At 36.0% G+C, this 12,828-nt stretch overlaps 1 long non-coding RNA gene across 1 annotated transcript; it reads left to right on the top strand.

Annotated features, from left to right (window-relative positions):
• The first annotated feature begins 1,149 nt into the window (after positions 1-1,149).
• Positions 1,150-8,969, top strand: LOC131310435 (uncharacterized). The gene is made up of 5 exons (XR_009195212.1): positions 1,150-1,551; positions 2,267-2,348; positions 2,442-2,601; positions 7,690-7,752; positions 8,839-8,969. It is a non-coding gene; the product is annotated as an uncharacterized LOC131310435 (long non-coding RNA).
• Positions 8,970-12,828: the final 3,859 nt, after the last annotated feature.

Here is a 12,828-nt window from a genome sequence, read left to right as displayed (position 1 = left end):
GTCTACTGGGCTTCTATTTTTATCGTTCCACAGAAGATGATTAAAGGGATTGAGCAGCTTCTCAGAGCCTTCCTTTGGTCTGGATCAGATCTCAAAAGTACATGGTGGAAAGATGTGTTGTTCCTAAAGCAGAAAAGGTGGCCTTGGATTTAACCTTATGAAGGACTGGAATCGAGCTTCCATGGCTAGACACTTATGGGCATTTCGCAAAAAGAATGACACGCTTTGGGTAAAGTGGATTCACACAATTATAATCAAAGGATAAATGCATTTGGATTCTGAAAAATCCTCCTAACGCCTCTTGTACAGTGAGCAAAATGCTGAAGCTTAGGGACATAGTGCGCCCTTTATTTTTTTTAATGAGCAAAAAAGAATTTTATTACTCATTGAAACAGGTTACAAACAATTAAAAGGGACTCAAGCTTGAAAAGACATCACAACGGAAATAACCCGACATTCCAACGAGGTAGGCATCTCGGGGCCGACATTCACGCACCTCTGGAGCCCCAAGAAAGTGTTGGCAAGAGACCAACAGAAGTACAGACACGATACCCCCTTGCCTAAATTTCCAAATGATAACCAAAACGCCAGACATGATAGACTTTGGACTCTCTTGAATTCCCCTCCTTGTGATCTGCTCCCCGGAGGAGCTCTCGCCTATAGCATTTGAAGCTGGAGACCATTCTGAATCGATAGGGTGCATGCTTCCCATTTGCATAGTCAGCTACGAACAATGGCCCGCCGCTGGATGGGGTAGGGGTTCTGGAGACCATTCTGAATCCATAGGGTGCTTCCCATTCGCATAGTCAGCTACGAACGACAGCCCGCCGCTGAATGGCGGAGGGCTTCTGTATCTACATGTGTACCCTTTAAACGGTGCCATAGCTCATAGTGCAATTGGTTGCCAACCACTCCTTCCTCTCCTTCCAGGAGGCGAAGGTTTGAGCCTCTGCGTAGGGGGTTAGGGATCAGGGCTATGGATAATCTTTGTACCTTCTATGCTAACCTAACACACCCCGCTAACTACTGTTAACTATACCATGTGGCCAAAAAAATAATAATAATCCAAGTAGGGGCCAAATCGTAATTTAGGGTGGATGGATAAAAGGAAGGACGAAGCCCTTCGCTCTTTATATATACCTTCCGTCCGTCGTTTCTGTATATCGTTGTCCCTATTTCGATCTGCTCCTCCTCGCGATGGCGACAGACTCGGAACTCCGCGACCGGATTCGGGAGATGATGTGCAAGTCGGATCCCGACGAGGTCACGGTTGGCTCCCTGTACCGAAAGCTAGAGGCGGCATATGGAGTTGATTTCTCGAACAAGAAAGCGTTCGTTCGGCGCGAGTTTGCTGGTTTTCTAATGAACTATTTACAATGCGACGACGACGACGGTGATGATAGCCCAGCAGTAAACAAGCGGATCAATCAGAATCAAAGGAGTTCAACTACAAAGTTGGGGTTGTTGGTGAAGAACTAGCAGGAGTAAAAGCGAAGAAGATGCGGTTAAAGACCAATCAAAAGGAAAAGGAACCCAAAACTGGAGAAAACGGTTTGTTAATTCGTTTCTACACAGATAAATTTGGACCGGACCAATTTTCTTTCCTCTTGACAGTTTCACGAATCCTTTTCTCGTAGGAGTAATGTATACAGAAAATCTTCTTTTATGTAAGTTATTTACGGAGTCCAATCGCAACTGTCCAAAACGTTTTTGGATGAGCTGGATTGAAAACCTATATGACCGGTAATAATTAATTGTGACCGATAATAATTGAAAATGAATCTCAACCATTAATTGCACGAATGAACGACTGAGATTGTTCACGAAGCGTCCATGAAAAAGTGTATCTCGTAATGTATAAGGCCTGTTGTTGGAACTTCTACAACAAATTACTCCATTAAGTACTCCATTTTTTTTTTGGTCGAGAATTGTGTCAGAGGTTCATCTATGTCTAGTGTTCTAAAATAAAGAATTAATCGAAGATTAGAGGGGCCTATTCAATTAGGTCCAACTAATGATTAATCGTCGATTACTAGTTAATATGCACCGATTAATCCGATTACCCGCTCGAAGGTGGCCGACCGACTCACTAACACCTAGCGACTTTTAAAACATCAGTCAATGTCAAAGATAACTGTTAAAAAAAAAAACTGAATTTTAGTAGTATTTGTTTTGACTTCTGCTTTGTAACAATGCTTTTCCACAAGGTGTTAATTACAATTTACAGCAGATACGTACTAATATGCTCTTGCATGCCATTAATTAGGTTTGCTAGGCCTAAAAAATTGTGGCGGCTTTCTCCACCGCTGGCGAAGTTTGTGGGAGTGGCTGAAGAAAATAGATGGGAGGTATGTGTGTTACAATCCTTTTATTAAAAAGAAAGAGAGGCTTTGCTTGCACATAATACTGATTTACGTACACTTTTTTTAATCTTGTTTTAGGTTTTCAAGATAGTGTGGAATTATACTTGTGGGAATAAACTCTTTAACCAAAACGGAGATGTGTTCTTCGATGAGAAACTACGTCCTATTTTTTGTGTTGAAACCTTAAAACGCCACTTGATCAAGGTGGAGCTGTACAAGCAAATGGAGCCGATTGGCGGTACGCATTACCTTTACCACTTCAATATTGGATGATAAAGTGCTAGAAAAAAGTTTTTTTTTAATTTTTTTTTGTTTTTTTTCCTTTGACTGCACGTTTGGTTTGCCCTACACTCATTCGCTTATTTATACAAGAATCTTATTGTGTTAGTGGTTTTTTTAGTTAAATACTATTTTGGTTAATCTTTGATAAAGGAATCGGAAAAAAGAAAAAAAAAATTGATCAAAGGTTTCAAAAAAAAGGCCACTCAAATAAGCTACCAGGAAAATAAAAAGTTTTGATAAACACTTTCCAAAACCTTGATTTAGTATTTTAGCCCAAGAAAATAAAGCTCAAGTCAAGACCAAGACAAAAAAAAAAACCAAAAAAGAAGATATTTTGGAAGGAGATGTAAATATATAATTTCTAGAAGAGTTTTAGAATATTTAGATTCAAGAAGATGTTTAGAAAAAGGACATTGATAATGCCACGATGAAGGTTGCATTTTTTTTATTTTTGGAGCTTAACTTATTTTACCCTTTTGGAACTTAATTTAAAATATGTTTAGCTCATATATTCTTCTTAACAGATTTTTGGAGCTTAACTTATTTTGTACCCTTTGGTAACCTAATGTAAAATAAGTTTAGTACATGCATTCTTCTAAACTTAGAAATAAGTTAAGGTCCAAAATAACTTAAGAAGAACACAACAACTTAAAAAATAAGTTCTGCATCATTTTAAGTGGAAAATAACGCAGCCAGTCTTTTAGTGACATGACCTTTAGGCGCTTTGTCAGTTAGCCGTGTAGCCTCCTTTGGGGTGACATGTCGTGGATTCGATTCCTATAAATAAGAGATCAACCCCTTGTGGTTATTAACTAAACTATTAACTCCACTGGTTATATCGCCTCACCAAAAAAAGGTAAGGGCCTGTTTGATAAAACTGAAAATTGAAACTAAATGCTGAAAAATGAAGTACTGAAAGCTAAATGCTGAATTTTTTATGCTGAAAAGCTGTTTGATAAACATATTAAGTATTGAATTAAAAAAATGATAAATTAATTTTAATTCTGATTCTCTCTTAATTTACTAATGGTCACAATGTACTTATAATAATGGGGGAATGGTGATTGTGGTGGTGTTGGTGGTGTGGCGGCGGCAGCAGTGATGGTGAAGTGCTGGCGATAGTGGTGTAATGGTGGTGGTGGAGTGATGGTGATGTAATGATGGCAGTGAGTGGGGGTGGAGCGATGGTGTAATGGTGACAGTGAGTGGTGTCGGTGGAATGATAGTTGTGCAATGGTGGCATTGTGGTGGTGGCGGTGGTGACGGTGTGGTAATGGTGGTGGCAGTGTGGTAATGTTGGTGGTAATGATGGAGTGATAGGGGAATGGTGGTGGTATAGTGGCGGTGGCGGTGACGGTGGTGGTGGCAGTGGAGTGATGGTGTAATGGTGATAGTGAGTAGTATCGGTAGAGTGATAATTGTGCAATGGTGGCATTGTGGTGGCGGCGGCGGCGACGGTGTGGTAATGGTGGTGGTAGTGATGGAGTGATAGGGGAGCGGTGGTGGTGGTGGTGGAGTTGTGGTGGAAGTGATGGTGGTGGTGGTGGTGGTAATGGTGATGGTGGCAAAGTGGTGGTGGTGGTGGCGATGGTGGCGAAGTGGTGTGGTGGTGGAGTGGTTGTAGGAGTGGTGCTGGTGGGTGGGGTGGTTGTGGTAGTGATATGGTGATTAAATGCAAGTACATAAAAATTCAGTCAAAACTAAGTAGCTCAAAGCTACTTAATTTTTTTCAACTTTTTAGCCTACATTTTAAGTAGCACTTAATTTGTTAAACAAGGTATAATGTCGTTATCAAACCTACTGAATCACTTATTACTTAACTGATTCAGTTTTAAGTGCTGAATTTAAGTTATCAAACAAACTCTAAGTTTTGTGCTACACTGCCATGACATGGGACCCTATCTTGCCCTCCACGTCCTAACTGATGCAACTTGTAGGCTTTTTGTCCTTTCTCTCTCTTTCAAAATTTTCCCTTGCACTTCATCTTGGACAAATCTGTTCATCTCTAGAATCCATCTCAGCTAGTCTCTGCTACTTCCAAAAAATGGTTCTCTTTCCTTTCTTCTTACTTAAAATTAACCAGCCACAACTGCCTCCATCCAATTTTCTTCAATTACCTTTATTCCTTACCCATACAGAAAATCCTTTTCTAAATCCACAATCTATACCTGCGTACAAAGAAGACTAAAGGATTATTGCTATTTAAGAAAGATGAAAAATTACCGAGACCAACTTTTGAGTTCCCCCTTTCACGGGTTAAATTAATATAGATCTAGACCTATGAAGTTTGAATACTCTATTTTGGCCTCCGTATTACGTATGGTATCCGTATCGGATATCAATACTCTCAGATACCCTCCGAATACGTATTCAATATAGTTTTTTAAAGGGAAAAAAACTCTAATAGTCCTTGTAGTTAAGTGTTTGTGTCAATTTGGTCCATGTAGTTTTAATTGGCTCGATTTACACTCTGTACTTTCTATTTTGTTTCAATTCGGTTCAATTACTAACTTTCGTTAGTCCGCCGTTAGTCCTTTAAATACCAAAATCATATGGCCCCCTTTTTTGGGATTAAAACAGACCTGTCCGACTAAATAAGCTAACTTCCTTATTTTTTTCGTATTTGTTAGTTTTTCGTCATTTTTTTTGGGGGGGGGGGGGGGTGTGTGTTATTGCATCGTCATGACGAGGAAAATCTAAAAAGTAAAAAATTATTATCGAAATTCAATTTTTTTTAAATAAAGACGAAAAAATTGGCTTAGGTTTATTTTTCAACATTCCTAGTCAGGAATCAGTGCATGGGCCAAGTGTAGGAAAATGAATAGAATGACAAGGCACTATTTTTTGTATAACCACTTGGGCTGTTAAGTTAGGTTTATTGTAACCTAGTTGAGTGGTTTGTTATGTCTATATATTAGATTATGACATGGTAAATTTGGAATTGAGTTTATATAATATTCTGACTTTTGGACATGGCTATTTATCATGTTGACTTTTGGATCTATATCATGTTGTGACTTTTGGACATGGTTCTATATGCATTTTTAGTACTATGCAGAAAAATAAGGCATCTCAGTATTTGTCCACAAGTTGAACATGTAGACAATATCAGCGGTTATGATACCTCATGGCTGATCATGAAAATGCTGAATTCGACGGCAACTTTTTGTAGAAAATTATAACCAAAATTTTTCCCAAGTGCCTCCTTATCAATGGAGAATGGAAGAATGAGTTGTGTTTTGGTTCAGAGGTATATTAGGGCAAGAGGGGAATGAGTAACCCTATTCAGCTAAATAAGTCAACTGGCTTAATTTTTTGTCCTTATTCAAATTTTTTTTATATTTGTTAGTTTTTCATCATTTTTTTTTGGGAATTATTGCATCGTCATAACAAGAGGAATCTAAAATGTAAAAAATTACGATCGAAACCTAATTTTTTTTGAATAAAGACAAAAATAAGCCAATAAGCCAATTTTTTCGTCTTTATTCAAAAAAAATTGGATCACGATCATTATTTTTTACTTTTTAGATTCCTCTCGTCATAACGATACAATAACCCCAAAAAAATTGACAAAAAACTAACAAATACGAAAAAAATTTGAATAAGGATAAAAAAATAAGCCAGTTGGCTTATTTAGCCGAACGAGTCTATTTTAACCCCAAAAAAGGGGGGCCATATGATTTTGTTGTTTAAAGGACTAACGGCAGACTAACGGAAGTTAGTAATTGGACCAAATTGAAACAAAATGAAAAGTACAGAGTGTAAATCAAGCCAATTACAACTACAGGGACCAAATTGACACAAATACTTAACTACAGGGACTATTTCAGTCTTTTCCCCTTTTTTAAAGTATCCTGCTTTTAGAATTATTTTTTAGTATCCCAATATGTTTCAGATACGTGCGAAGGTAAATATGTTATTACTTAAAATATGTGTCAAATTTGCAATTAGAACTATATTTTTCTTTTTCCACCACCAATCGACACAAGAAACACAATGACAATATTCTCTCTCTCTCTCTCTCTCTCTCTCTCTCTCTCTCTCTCTCTCTCTCTCTCTCTCTCTCTCTCTCTCTCTCGTTGTGTATATGTGTATATATATATATATATATAACTATTTAAATACAGTTATATAAATAACTAGATGTAAATATATCTTTCTCAGCATGTGAAATGGTGAACTTATGTAATGAAAAACTTTAATCATTAATGAAATTTTATGAATTAAAAATTATATGTAATATATTTTTTATTTACTTTTATACTCAACGTATCGTATCCTCTCTTTTTTGAAAAAATCTCGTATATGCGTATCCGTATCGTGTCTGTATCCGTTAGATCTAGACCAATGTAGAAATTGCCTGGTGTACATGGTGCTTGATTCAAAGCTCAACTGCAATTATCACCGTCATCACCAAAGCAAGAATTGTGCCGACCCTGTGTGCAAAGGTAGCATAATAGAGTTGTATAAATGTGGATGAGTTCTAATCATTTTGTACCTTATCAAAAGCTTGTGAGATACAAGTGTTTACTTCTCTACTCTAGGCCCTATTCAGTTACCCAGAAAGAATGGATAAGGATAGGAATATCAATTTTCCTGGAACTTTCTGTGTGTTCAGTTATCGAGAAAGTTATAGGACTCATAACTTTAACTTTTCCTCTGAGAAGCACTTTCTTGCAAAAATAGATCTTGCCAAAAGTAAGGAATTCTTGTTTTGCTACCAGAAATCTTGTCAAGAGAACACATTCAGGGATTTTTTTTTTCTTTCACTTCACTCCATTTTTCCTGGGAATCAATTTCCTACACAATATTCCCGACAACTGAATGGAATCCCAGTCTTAATACTTTCCCTCTTCCAAAATCTTGTCCAAAATAAATATTAGGAACCCCTTTCCCACAAACAAAAGCAACAAAAAAAAAATCGTTATTACAAAAAGATTCGATAAAGATTTCTGAAGAAGTAAGTAAATAAGCATGGGTGAACGGAACGGGCCCTAATTCCTTTTAGCACTAAAAATTTGTGACTTTGTATATAAACTTGCAGATCCAAATATGAAGGATTATGACTCTGAAGATGCGAGGCTTAACAGGGCAGAGTTTTAGGAAGGTGCGAATCGTGATTTTAGTTTATGGCAAATGCTACAAGGTGTTTTTGGGGCATAAGTTTGGAGCACAAGTTTAGGGTTCTTTAAATGCTTTAATTACATTTTTCTTATACTCATTCCAACATCTATTAATAACTACATTGAGAATATAAACCACTCCATCAAAAGAAGTCAAACAATATTTCAAATGACAAAAATGACCATGACTCTTTCTATTCTTTAATCTTTAAGGTGAGAAAACTTGGCGCCAGTTTTGGAGGGAAATCTAATTAGTTGACCATATGATTCTTCATATGGAAACTTGGCGCCAGTTTCTTAGTTTCATTTTCCATAAGAAACAAATGCCTTAATAGGTGATCTAGCATTTTTCCTCTGACCACCTGTTTCAAACGGGAAAAAAAACATACATATCCAAGTTGTTACAATTACAAATCAAGCTCGTTACATTCCTTTTCCGAAGGACATTACAAAGGTATAAATTTTTTCTTATGTTCATTTTCTTTTTCTTTTTTTGAGTTATTTGGAAAGACTTGTTGATTGTGCAAGGGTATCGGACACAATTTTATTATGTGTCCGAGAAGGAAGACATCATCACTGGTTCACAAAAGAAGAAGAAAACCACTTCGAGCTACATAGGATTGAATCCTATAGTTTGTGTGAAATATTAGAAATTGGAGTTTGGGTCAATTTTTATTTTTGTTGTCTCATCCGAGTTTTGTATGGTTTTTATACAACTGTAATTTTTATTTTTGTCATCCCACAACATTTGCCGTCAAGCATTGATCGAATATTTGTTACCTACGTAGTCTATTTATTTGCATTTGCCATTTTTAAAAGAAAATTAAACGAGGGTAGTATTGTCGTTAAAAAAAAAGTATTACAAACATTTCTGAGTAGTTTAGAAAATAGTGGTGATAAGTAATGCTTTGTGAATACCCATGAACACAACTCATGAGTTTAGGTGTTATTTATTGCACCTAAAGTATTGCCCCAGGGGCACTTATTAGTGGAGCCGTTAGTTTATTACACTCACTAATAACTAGAACTAATCTGTTGTGTAGTTTTGCTTGTTACAACATTCTTTTCAGGACTTCGAAGATCGAGAATTTCAGTTCCAATTTCCGATGCTTTAGTCGAGTTCTTTGGTACAGGAGAAAAGGAGATGACAGAAACGCTATTGTGAATAGATTATTGGACTACGCTCAATCAAAAAAACCCCAGGGTATGGCTTCTATGATTTAATAAACCCTACATATATATAAGTTATGTTGCTGTATTTTGGTCTAATTTAGGTTGTGCCTCTTTTCTTTTTTTTAAAAGAATGTGTCGATTCGGACACTCTTTCAGTCTTTTTTTTCTGGCTCTTGTAGGTAGGATGGGATAACGGTACAATAATATATATATGTGATAAGAAGCTGAAGAAACTCTTCAACGTCGACTGTTTCAATATATGCTACATACCGCATCATGTAATACCTCATTTATTGAAGAGGGCATTGGATGATTAAGGCAGGCAGGCAGGCAGCCTTTGGATGTTAAGAAATACTATGGTACGTTGATATCGAATATGGAACGTAGCCTCCTCAATGTTTTTATGTGGAGGAACCTTTTGTAGTTTTCAGTTTTAGAAACTTGGCTTTTGGTTCTAATTACCAGCTGGCTGTGTGCAATCTGCATGCGGATAAGATAAACATGTTCTGATTCATTTTTATGCCTATGTCCACTTGGAACAATTGATGGTGTAATATGCCATCATTTCTTTCAATCAGGATCACTTTTTGGACAACATTGATATCTACCCTTCCTTTTTTTTATAACCACACTTCCTTTTTGGATTTTAGTGTTAAAAGCGTATGTAAAATTTATTTTGCAAAAAGACAAAAAAGAAAATATGAGTATCAAAAAATGGAGTGTAGAAATAAATTCCCTAAGTTTTTTTTGAAGTCCAATACCAAATCAAATAACCCTTTATTACAAAAAAAAATTAAAAAAAATTCATTTTGGAAAAATATAAAATGAGATGCGAGTTTATATCAAATTTTCTATAAATAGCACTCATAATGAGATGAGAGTAGATGGTGGTTGAAAACATGTGTGGTGTTAGTTGAAATCATGTGAGGAGTAGGTTCAACAAATTATTTATATCAAATTTTCTATAAATAGCACTCATTTTTCATATCTCATCCCGCATCTCATCTTCATTTCCTAATTTCCTAATTTTGTTTTTTTCATCATTTGAATGGCACGTCGGGCTTAGAGCGAGGAGGAGGAGGATACGTTGTTAACAAACCTTACGAGCCTTGTAGATCAGGGGGTTTGCGAACTGACAACGGAGGGTTTCGCAATTCCTACTTGGGAGTTCTTAAAAATGAGATGCGAGTTTCTTTCCCTCAAGTAGGTATAAACGAAATTCATATTGAAGGAAGGATTGAGAAATGGAAGAGTGATTATCGCATACTAGATGCTGTGCTTAGGCATCCTGGGTTCGAGTGGAATCCAAATGAAAACAAACTAGTGGTGGGAAATGAGATTTGGGATGAATTTGTCCAAGTAAGTACTTTAAGAGTCTCATTGCCCACCACTAGTTTGTTTTCATTTGGATTCCACCCGAACCCAGGATGCCTAAGCATAGTGTCTAGTATGCGATAATCACTCTTCCATTTCTTGATCCTTCCTTCAATATGAATTTCGTTTATACCTACTTGAGGGAAAGAAACTCGCATCTCATTTTTAAGAACTCCCAAGTAGGAATTGCGAAACCCTCCGTTGTTGGTTCGCAAACTCCCTGATCTACAAGGCTCGTAAGGTTTGTTAACAACGTATCCTCCTCCTCCTCGCTCTAAGCCCGGCGTGCCATTCAAATGATGAAAAAAACAAAATTAAGAAATGAAGATGAGATGTGGGATGAGATATGAAAAATGAGTGCTATTTATAGAAAATTTGATATAAATAATTTGTTGAACCTACTCCTCACATGATTTCAACTAACACCCACATGTTTCCAACCACCATCTACTCCCCATTCATTTTATAAATTTTGGTTTCTTAAAAAATTCAAAAAAATCAGTTTTATTAAACATTTTTAAAAATCATAAAATTTCCTACTTTAAACATTATTAAGTATTTTTATTAAACATTTTCAACAAATAACCAGTTTAAACATTTTAAAAATAAACTTATTTTATTTTATCCAAATAATTTTAAAAATAAACTTATTTTATTTTATCCAAATAATAGGTACGTAATTTAACATTTTAAAATTTCATAAATATAATAAAGCACTTAAAAAACGAAATGTTAATATTTTATTTATTTTATATAATTATTATATTAGTTAGGCACATTTCACCAAAATAATATGTTGGGCACATGGGAATTCACCTAACAAAATTGTTAGACACATTTTCAACTACCAAACAATGTATTTCTCCAACAAAATAAAAATAAACAGAATTTTTTTAAAAAAATGAATTTTATCAAATTAAAATTGACATTTTCATTTTGTAATATTATTAAATTAGTATATTTGTTAGTAAAAATAAATATTACAGCTTAAAGTGTGAAAGATTAATTATATTTGTAATTTTATATATATATAAACATAATACATAATTAAGTTTGGGACTGCACAAGGGCAAAATGATCATTTGTCAGGTTTTTACATCATCCACCCTTCCTAATACGCCTTATTTATCCTCCATCGAAACCATGTACTAATTTATCCCCCCTTTCTAATACATTATCCAAACCAATCACTATTTAATCCCTCATCTATAAACATCACATCAATATGAGTTATCTCTTATTAACCAATACCCCTTACTATCCAATCCTTCCTTCTTACATAATACCTCCAAACCTAATCTCGCATTCAATCGAGCCCTAAGCGCATAACCTTGTGCGATATACAAATGTAGTCATCATAGCATTGTTGAACAATTTATCATTCAATAGTGAGGCTGCTGCTAGCAGCCTTACTTATCAAGCATTAGTGAGGCGGCTACCAAGGCATTATCTTACCACATTGACAAGTGAGTGAACATTAACTGTTAAAAATACTTAACGAAGGATTTTTTGATACTTGCTCTGCCACTTTAACGAAGGGAAAACATAGTCTTTCAGGAACCGTGGTGTTGGGCCATTTCAAGCCCACCTTCGAATGATTAGAAATCTTTATTTTTTGGCACTCGTTGAGAGCATTAACAAGGTTTTTGCGTTACTGATGTTCTCAATGATATTGAAGAATTGAGCAGTTCCGATTATCGAAGTAAGTCTAAGAAGGACCCAGAAGTGGACCTTACATAATACATATGTTCCCTAAAAATCAATATTTTAAAGGACACTATTCACCCAATTGTTGCTGTGTGTGTGTGTGAGACAGAGAGAGAGCGCAAAACGAGACCTAACTGTTTTGTGAGCATGCAGGTGGTGCTTGTTTGAGAAAAACTTTGAGGCTTGTAACTCTTTTTTATTTTGAAGTTTTTTTTTTTTTTGAATTGTGAGCATGGGATTTTCATGCTGTTTAGATTGCAAAGGTTCTGCTCCCCACTGGACTCGTGAATCAGCCCTATAAACGAGTAGTGCTAAATGGAAGTGTGCAGCAACCTTTCTTCAGACGGGTCGAAGGAAAGCAGAAACCACACAGAGTAGAAGGTTGTGAATGTTGTATGTGAGGATTGGAGGGAACCAAACAGATAGGGCATTTTCTTGTGCATAATATTCTGTTTAGTTTCCTCCAATGTCTCATCTCCGACTTTCACTATGACGAGATATCGAATGGAAGGAAGCAAAGTAGAAACGACACAAAGTATAAGGTTGCGAATGTCATATATGAGAATTGGAGGGAACTAAACAGATAGGGCATTTTCCCATGCATTCTGTTTAGTTTCCTCCAATATCTCATCTCCGACTTTTACTACTTGGCTTTAAATCTTTAATTTGTGGAGATAGATCCTATTCAGTAATTGTTCCAGAGGGTTGCTGGACCTATTTCGCAAGTATAGGTGCCACAAAAACTCAGACTAGTATTAAGTAGGAAATGTGTTTTCCCCTATGTGTAAGTATTAAGTAGTAAATTT

This window comes from Rhododendron vialii, chromosome 12a (assembly GCF_030253575.1).
Source record: "Rhododendron vialii isolate Sample 1 chromosome 12a, ASM3025357v1".
Lineage (NCBI taxonomy): Eukaryota > Viridiplantae > Streptophyta > Magnoliopsida > Ericales > Ericaceae > Rhododendron > Rhododendron vialii.
The sequence above is the reverse complement of the archived record's forward strand: the minus strand, read 5'-3'. Positions and strand labels throughout refer to the sequence as shown.